Source organism: Passer domesticus, chromosome 1 (assembly GCF_036417665.1).
Source record: "Passer domesticus isolate bPasDom1 chromosome 1, bPasDom1.hap1, whole genome shotgun sequence".
NCBI classification, from domain to species: Eukaryota; Metazoa; Chordata; class Aves; order Passeriformes; family Passeridae; genus Passer; species Passer domesticus.
Genome location: NC_087474.1, coordinates 104,504,758 through 104,513,027, shown reverse-complemented (window position 1 = coordinate 104,513,027; position 8,270 = coordinate 104,504,758). Strand labels below are relative to the sequence as shown.

The 8,270-nt window shown below is 33.5% G+C and overlaps 1 long non-coding RNA gene across 1 annotated transcript in view; it reads right to left on the bottom strand.

Annotated features, from left to right (window-relative positions):
- Positions 1–238: 238 nt before the first annotated feature.
- Positions 239–8,270, bottom strand: part of LOC135289076 (uncharacterized) — an 85,720-nt gene continuing 77,688 nt past the window's right edge. Inside the window, exon 4 of the long non-coding RNA XR_010351879.1 lies at positions 239–355. This is a non-coding gene — a long non-coding RNA (uncharacterized LOC135289076). The remainder of the gene's footprint in view (positions 356–8,270) is intronic.

The following is an 8,270-nucleotide window of genomic DNA, read 5'->3' as shown; positions in this document are numbered from 1 at the left end:
CTCGTCCCCGTTCTGCTGTGGGAGTGAGTGAAAGGGTGATGCTTAGCTGCCTTCTGTGATTAACCCACAGCACTTGTGAATATCAATGTAGCCATAAAGCAACAAATATTTATCAGTTTATTACTAATTGCTTTGCTGGTGGACCATTGATCACCTTTTTAGTTTTCTTTGATCACTTGGTGGAAAAAACAGAAAAACATCAAAACTCATAGAATATTATTTGTATAATACAGATATTTGCTTTTTAAGTCTGAAATCAATCTTCTTGAAGTGAAGAAATTTCTTGGTTTGAAGAACAAAAAGTGAGAAGTCAAAATTCCTTTTCATGATTTATCCGTAATTTTAGAAGGCAAGGCTGCAAGGTAGAAATGTTTTCATTTGATTTAATGTGTTGTATTAGACTATCATGAACTTCATTTTTAATTAAACATACTATAACCCTGTTGGGAAAGTTGAGCTTTAATTGCATATGAAAGTTACTGAAATAAAGTTCAGGATTTCACTCTCGATGAGGTAATAACACAGTTTTCTAGAATTTGCATATTTTTACCATTGACCCCTCTGAAAATTACAACAGAAACATGAGGAAAATATATTCATAATGATGCAAATAGGAGAAGTAAAGCAATTTCTACATAAAAAGTATTTTGAATTCAATAAGGGTTGTGTTAAAATAACCCATGTTTTATCACTCTGCTGCTCTTATCCAAGGATACTTTGGGAATCTTGTTAGATATGAACAAAAATGATTACATTTTGCAAATAAGATCACTCACATTCTGAGGAGAGAGGAGGGTTAAAAGTAATACATCTAACATGTACTTTCCTCATTTACTTGACAAATGAACTTTTAGCATTAATTCTGAGGATAGTTCAAGGTTAGGTTAATATGTCTTAGAAAAGTAATGAATTCTTAAAAATATGTGAGCTCATTTGCGGCTCCATAGTTCTATATAAGAAGTCAGGATGTATTTTTTTTTCTCTGTGAACATTGATAGCTTTGTATACACATGGTTATATGCACATATAAAAATATGCAACAAATGTAAATTTCTAATTCTACCATAACTTCAGTAGCTTTTTCTTAAAGCAAATTATTTGAACAAATAAAATTACAGAGATACTGTCCATGATAACAGCAACTCTCTCCCCATTTTATTGCATGTTTCTATATTAAAAATTTCTGCTTTGTTTTGCCACAGTTTTAACTTTTTTAAACATAAACTATTTAAAATGTTGGAATATTTATGCTTCATAAAAATTCAGTGTATTTAAACACAAATAACTCAGGCATATTAAGAAAACAGCAGAGCTGAATAAAACCAGTGGTCTGCCATGTATTTAAGCATCAGTATAGAGGGTTTTAAATAGTTTTACCATCCTTATGCCATAAAAACAGGGATGAAAATAAACCCCATTTTTTAGATTAAAAACCCCAAACACTTGAATTTAAATACCATATCATAATATCGGCTACCACAAGTGCAAAGAAATCCACTACAGTCTGAAAATAGTATTTTCAAGTATCTCTGAAATAAGAGCATATTTTACTCTCCTAACTTCTTAAATGGGGAGAAGGAAACATCAGACACAGATGGAATTCTGAAGTTGTACTAAAATAATATAGAGCTGGAGAAGTAGTTCAGAAAAAACCTTTGCCTGCATTGGTCCTGCGCCAATTGAAATATGGAGGTAATAAAAGGCAAATTGATAGCAGCTAGGGTTTGGAACAGTGACCAGAGTATGCAGAGGCTAGAGAAAGAGCTGGAGAATGCAAGTTACACCAGAACAGTGGCAGAAAGCCTCAGCAGTGGGGAATGGACATGAGAGGACAGCAGAGTCCTGGTTTAGACTCCTGGTTTTTCAAGTGGGTGCAATGGAGTCACTCATGTCCAAGAAGATCTGAAATCAATCTGTGTGATACTTTCAAACACCTGGAAACCATTTAGCTGTGTGGCAACATGTCTGACCTAGAAGCAGTATTGAGGAGCAGGACCTAGAGAGTAAGGTTTGTCTTTGTACCCTTTTATCCTTCTTGCTCCTTCAATGTGGCTGATCATCAGCTTGGAGCACAGGCAGAATTAATCAGACACTGCAAAAAACTTTGTAAGCACAGTCCAAAAACCTCATTCTGAAAGATACTTTGCCATTCATCTCTCATTCACAAAATTTGGACACATATTTGTTATAATTTTAAAGCATCTGCAGAAACTATTACTGTCCCATGGTCATTTGTTACTGTTCCATGAGTGAAGCCTTTACATTTCTACTTCTGTGCACAAGTAGCTGAAACTACAATTAAAACAGATAAAACTACTGTGATTGATTTGACATTGATATGAATTCAAGTTGTGTCATACAGCTGATGCATACGACTCAGAGACAAGCACATGAATGCTGGCAGATAGAAGGATCTAATCTGTGGAGACAATGGCTTCTTCAATTTTGACAGTTTATTCATGAAAAGGCAACTGTTTGTAGCACCAGATCAAGTAGCTGCAACTTAATTGTGATGACACTACTGAAAAATCACATGATGTTATGCTTGTTTCTGATTTTGTTTTTCTCAAAATATGCAAAAGAAGGAAATATTTATGACAAAATACTTTATTCATGCTGCAAAGTCAAAAGCTTGAGTGAGAAAAAAGCTCCACAACCTGCCCAGCATTTAACAACATAGTAACAGGCAAAGGAGGAGCTGCACATATGTAGCAGTCTCAAAGATGGTGTCTAGAGAAGTAGAGAGAAGCTCTAGTGAATTTAAGCAAGTTCATCAATGCTATTTTTTGCAGGTGGAACCAAGTTATTAAGTGCACAAAGCAGGATTATTGTATAGCAAGGCCTATTGCTCCCTATAGAATTTCCAGTTAATTATTTGCCTAGATTGGAAGATCTGCACCTAAGAATAGATGAGGAATTTTCATAGCTAAAGCCACAGAATTATGTTCTGATAAACTGCCTCTGTATCAGTTTCAGGTTTTGTAGATGATGCTGTAGATTTTTAATGACTATTTCATTCTTTGAGTGATGTAGTAGATATAGGATGAGAATCTATATTCCTTACTTCCTGATAGCAAATCTATTGAAAAATGAAGACTACTATCCTGTGGCTCTCTATTCCTGCAATTTCATATTTGTAAAAAGGGAGCAATATACTCCGAATGAAAGTTAGTTACTACGAGTCAGGAGTATGGTAACAATATTGTATAATAAAAACAAACCAAACTGAACAAAACTAAAACAAAACAGTTCTGTGAAGGTAAAGACCAGGACTACTTCTTGAGCAAGGAAGGAGTAGCATGGTGATGAATATTATGTGATTGAGTGAGCATGTTGCCTGTTGATTGATGCATCAATTGAAGAAGGGCTCGGGAACAAATTATGTCACTACAACCAGAGGCAATCAAAGAATGCTTTCATGTCTTGTTTTAAAAATTTGTTATTTGAATTACAGATTATCTACTTTGAGATACTCATGAGCACTAGCAAAACAAAAAGGTACATAGTGCAGATAATTCATATTGCATCAAGATATAATAGTAGAGAAACTTCAGACATTCACACAGGTCTGAAATGCTGCAAAATCAGTTACTATGGAATATTGCAGACCTGCTGAGAAATATTAGTAAAGTTAAATGCATATCAAAGCATGGTCAGATACCAGGTTACAATTCCTGGTTCACTGAGGCCTTAACTCTGAATTTATAGGTTTCCCCATGGAAATTCTTTTTTTTTTTAGACAAAATGAGATGCTGATGGCTAATTTTTGATCATACCTGATTTTGTGAAGCTTGAAGGATTTTGCCCTGTGTCTGATATTTAACAGGGAGTTGTTTTTGGTTTTTTTTGTCCTTACTCTTTGCTCCTGCAAACTTCCTATTGGAAGTAATCCTGGAACAAACCCTCTCTCTTCACTCTGAAAAGTTAGTATTTCCATTTGATATATATCCCATAAGAATTATAATTTAATTTTTTTTTCACATTGTTAACAAAGTTCTTAGGATAATCAGGAATTTTTCTTGGACATGGAAGGTTGAGGAGGCTGCTGTCCTGTTTACTCATATTCTGTGGGATTTCCATTCCTTCACCAGAATGAGCTCTTTGCACACTGCATTCTGAAAGTTCAAATAACCATAATAAGCCAACAATATTTATCTTTAGTACAGTGTTTGTTAGGTACCTCTACAACAACTCCACTTGTATGAATTTCATTGTTCTTATTTTTTTACTATCTTTAGCCTTGGCAGTCTTCTGATTGATTTTATGACCTGCTGTCATACAGTATAAAATTGGTGAACTTAATTTAGTCTTTGACCCTATGCTCTATGTTTTTGTACATTGCAGAACTGTTAACTTCATGAAAACCAAAAATTCATGTTTGTTTCTTTGGTTAATAACTTCATAAAGTTATTAAAACCATATAAAACCATTAAGTAAATATTTTCTAAGTCGTTCTTTTACAGGGAAATTTTTCACTTGATTCTATTGAAGAAATAAACAAACCAAAGTAATGAAATATAGAAAGAAAAGAATCAAACAAAATAGAACAAACCAAAACTCAAAGAAAAATAATCTCCAACTCCAGCATCTTATGACTGACAATTAGGGTGTGACTCGTATGGAAAGGACCTGCATGGAGCTTAACTTTTCATCACAAATCACGAGAATAAGAAAAACTGGAAGCATGAAATTAACGATCAGATTTAGAGAACCAGTCTCATGCTCTGTGTCTCATTAAACTCCCTTCAAAAGTACTCCAGGGAGTGAGAAATTTCAAGAATGCATTCTGGTATTAGAGACTATTCTTTAATATTGGCAAATTCAAATTAAGATCCATCATTCAGTGGTGGTTTATATCTCTTTATGCAGATAAAACAAATGCCTCCTAGTAATTTTATTTTAAAGATTCAAGTCAAAAGTGAAGTTTCCCACAACTTATGTATCTCGTAGTAGTAACCAAGATAATTCTGGGGATTTTGAGGGCTCAGAACAAAACCAAGCTTATTGTCAAATATCATTGGTATTACTTTTTCAATTATTTATGGAATCTTCTTTTTTTCAATAACTCTGTGTCCCTGTGCCATTTTTTTTCCTTCCTCCCCAAACCAACACATATTGTAGAAGTGCCTATAGCCATATTCAAAAGCACACACACTGGGAAGAACTACTGGTTAGTTTCCTGCAAACCAGCTTAGGGTACTTCAACCCTATTGGTCCTTCCTGTTTAGCAAACAAATTTTTTAAATTTTTTTCCTTTATAAGTTAATATTTTGTATACCTCTACTGGCACAGACACACATATATACATATACAGAAATCTGTGCTGCAGAGGACCAGCTCCTTGTGAACTTATGTCTTATTGACAGCTTAATGTTTTTTCCTAAGCTTTTCTTCATGCACAAATGAATTCTTCATCTTTTTCTTTAATCAGGTTCATGACTTTTACCTTGCTGTAAAAATAAGAGATATTGGGTAAAGCCACATGACAAGATTTAGTCCTTTTTTGATAACCCAGTTTGAAGCTGAAAATAATCAGCAATTTAAATTGTTTGGTTTGGTTCCCCCCCCCCACCCCCAGTTTTGCATTCTGAGTTTTAGAGTTGAATAGAAGGTCAAATTTAATTTTATAAACGTGGGGAGAAATCTTAATGTTTAACTCTCACTAAGTGATGGAACATATAGAAGTTCTAAAGATATAAATGGGTATATATTCATACATTTGATCCAGGAGATTAGGTAACAGCAAAAGATCTAAAAAAAAAAACCAAAAAACAACAAGGAAATATATCTATCTTGATAGAAATTAATGAATTAAGTACTCATTTACAGTTTTAAGCACAAACTTAAGTACTCTATAATATAACAAATGTTACAAATTCTCATAATCGAAACTTGCATTGTTATACTTTAAGAACATTTGAGGAAAGTGAAAAGGCGGAAAGTGTATTGAACTCAGTGATGGGAGGAGTGTATCTCGTAAGAATGTGTGGTGATACATACATTTTCTTTCCCTTAATACTTAATAATATTGCGTGTCAGTTGCATTTTCTGTGGGCTTGAAATGCTGAACCTGAAACAGCCAGGCCTCTGCAGAATTGGTGAGATCTTTATCAGGATGAATATCCCAGTTAGCGGTCAGTTCAGCTGTTTCTATGGTTACAGAATAATTCGGTGGTTAGAAAGGCAACCTTCAGTATATATATCTCTTGAACTGGGAACATAAGTCAAAGTCAAATATCTTGCGGCACAGCTAAATTTGTAAGGATGGACTTGTAAGGATAATTGTGTAACAAGTTTTCAACATCTGTGATTTCTTAACTAGTACTTAATAAGCAACTTTCATATTCAGAAAAAAAAAAAAAGAAAAAAAAAAGAAGGAAAGAAACAAATAAACAAAAATATTCCACTAAGGTTGCTATTTAAGAAAAGGAATTATTTAGAAGTAAAGATCCCAACACCTACAGTTTGGGTATTATTTTTAAAACAATTTTTAAAGTCTGAAGAAAACAATTCTACAAGATTCTACAAGATTGTAGCTTCAATAATGAATAACTATATAATGAGTGTTATTTTATTAAATCTCAAATAAATTAGAATTTTAGTAGCACTCTTTATTAAAGTGCATTTCTGGGTAAGATCACACTAATTTTAGACTCTGCTTTATGCATAAGTTTAAGGAAATCAACCTCCTTGTAAATATGCTTACCAAAATGTAACTTTAAAAGCAGGGATTTGTGACACGCCTTCCAAAATCTTCACATTAATTCTCCGCATGATTTATATCAATGTTGTACTGAGTATGGTGACTATGCCTACAGAAGTTATAGGGAAAAAAGCCCACTAGTTAATAGCCAGTGAAAAGAAAACACAGATTATCTTAATGTTAAGGATACTTTTCTCCACACCTAAACAGCCTTTGAGCAAGAACCATATGCACTTTAATCTATCAAGAGTAAACATGCAAAGGGTTTCTTTATTATGGTACACTGGAGGAAGAATAATGTTCTTATCCTTCTGTATATGCATTAGTCAGAATAGAAAATGAAGTCAACAACATCAGAATGTATTATCCATTCTTAATTCAGTCTAAAGTGAAACACCTTCAGGTAGAGAGTATTTCTAGTGTTGTTTAGTCAAATGCTGATGATACATTTATTGGGTGGCAGATGTTGATGCTCAACCTGTAGAAGATGAAAAATCACTTAAAAAATTCAAAAAACAGCAAAATTAACAGGAAAAAATATATCTAGAGCAAATATACCTACATAGACAAAACCAGTATTGCATCATATATAGATAATCTCTGTTTTTAATTTTATTATATGTTTAGTAAATACATCTTTTTAACTTTAAGAGAAAAATTATGTGGAAAATACCATCATAAATGGTCTTGTAGAGCCTGGGGTGCTAGATAGCAGGAAGCAGTCTAGGATACTTGGATTATCTTTTTCAGGGTAGCTGATGTATCAGATAACTGATGCACAAAATCTGAATTAATATAATAGGAATTCTTCTCATTCATCCAGTTGTAAGGTAAAAGAGGGACCAGAGGGCCCATAAAACAGGGAATTGCTGGCTAACCTTTTTTTTTTGTCAGTTTTTAAAAAAATTGTATTAAGGTATTACAGTATCTTATATGCAAAGTAACACATTTAATACAAAGGATATGTATGAGCAATCATATACATTTTTCAAATATACACTGTATTAAATTTTAGTATAAAAAGTGATACATGATACATGATAGAGATGCCATACTTCCTGGAGCCTTATAAATGGCTTTTGCCATGAGTTGAACTGGTCTTCATACCAGTCCAACTCATGACAAGAAACCAGAAAAATGCCTATTTTTCGTTTGCTATGAAAAGCAAATGAAAAATAGGCAGGTGTGTCTTGAAAAGACAGAAATTACAGAATCGTGGCTAAAGCACATTAACTTCTACTTTAGAGCTAAAGAAGAACTGTGTAAATGTGAAGTAAATAGGTTGTCTCTTATCTCATGTAGACGTGACAGTAATTAACAGTTCCATAAAGAAACAGAATGATGTGCTGCTTCTTTCCCACATGGCTTCCTATGGGAAATGTCATTATGACCTCTCTTAGAGAGTAAAATACAGCCTGCTCAAATCGTGCCTGTACTTACAAGCTTAACACTTTCTATATCCCAGATGGTTAATCCAGACTTCTTTTTTTCCAGGTTTCCAGGTTTGTACTCAGATATAGTACAAGTAGAGGTACAAGACAGAAATACAATACATTCATGGTTGTAT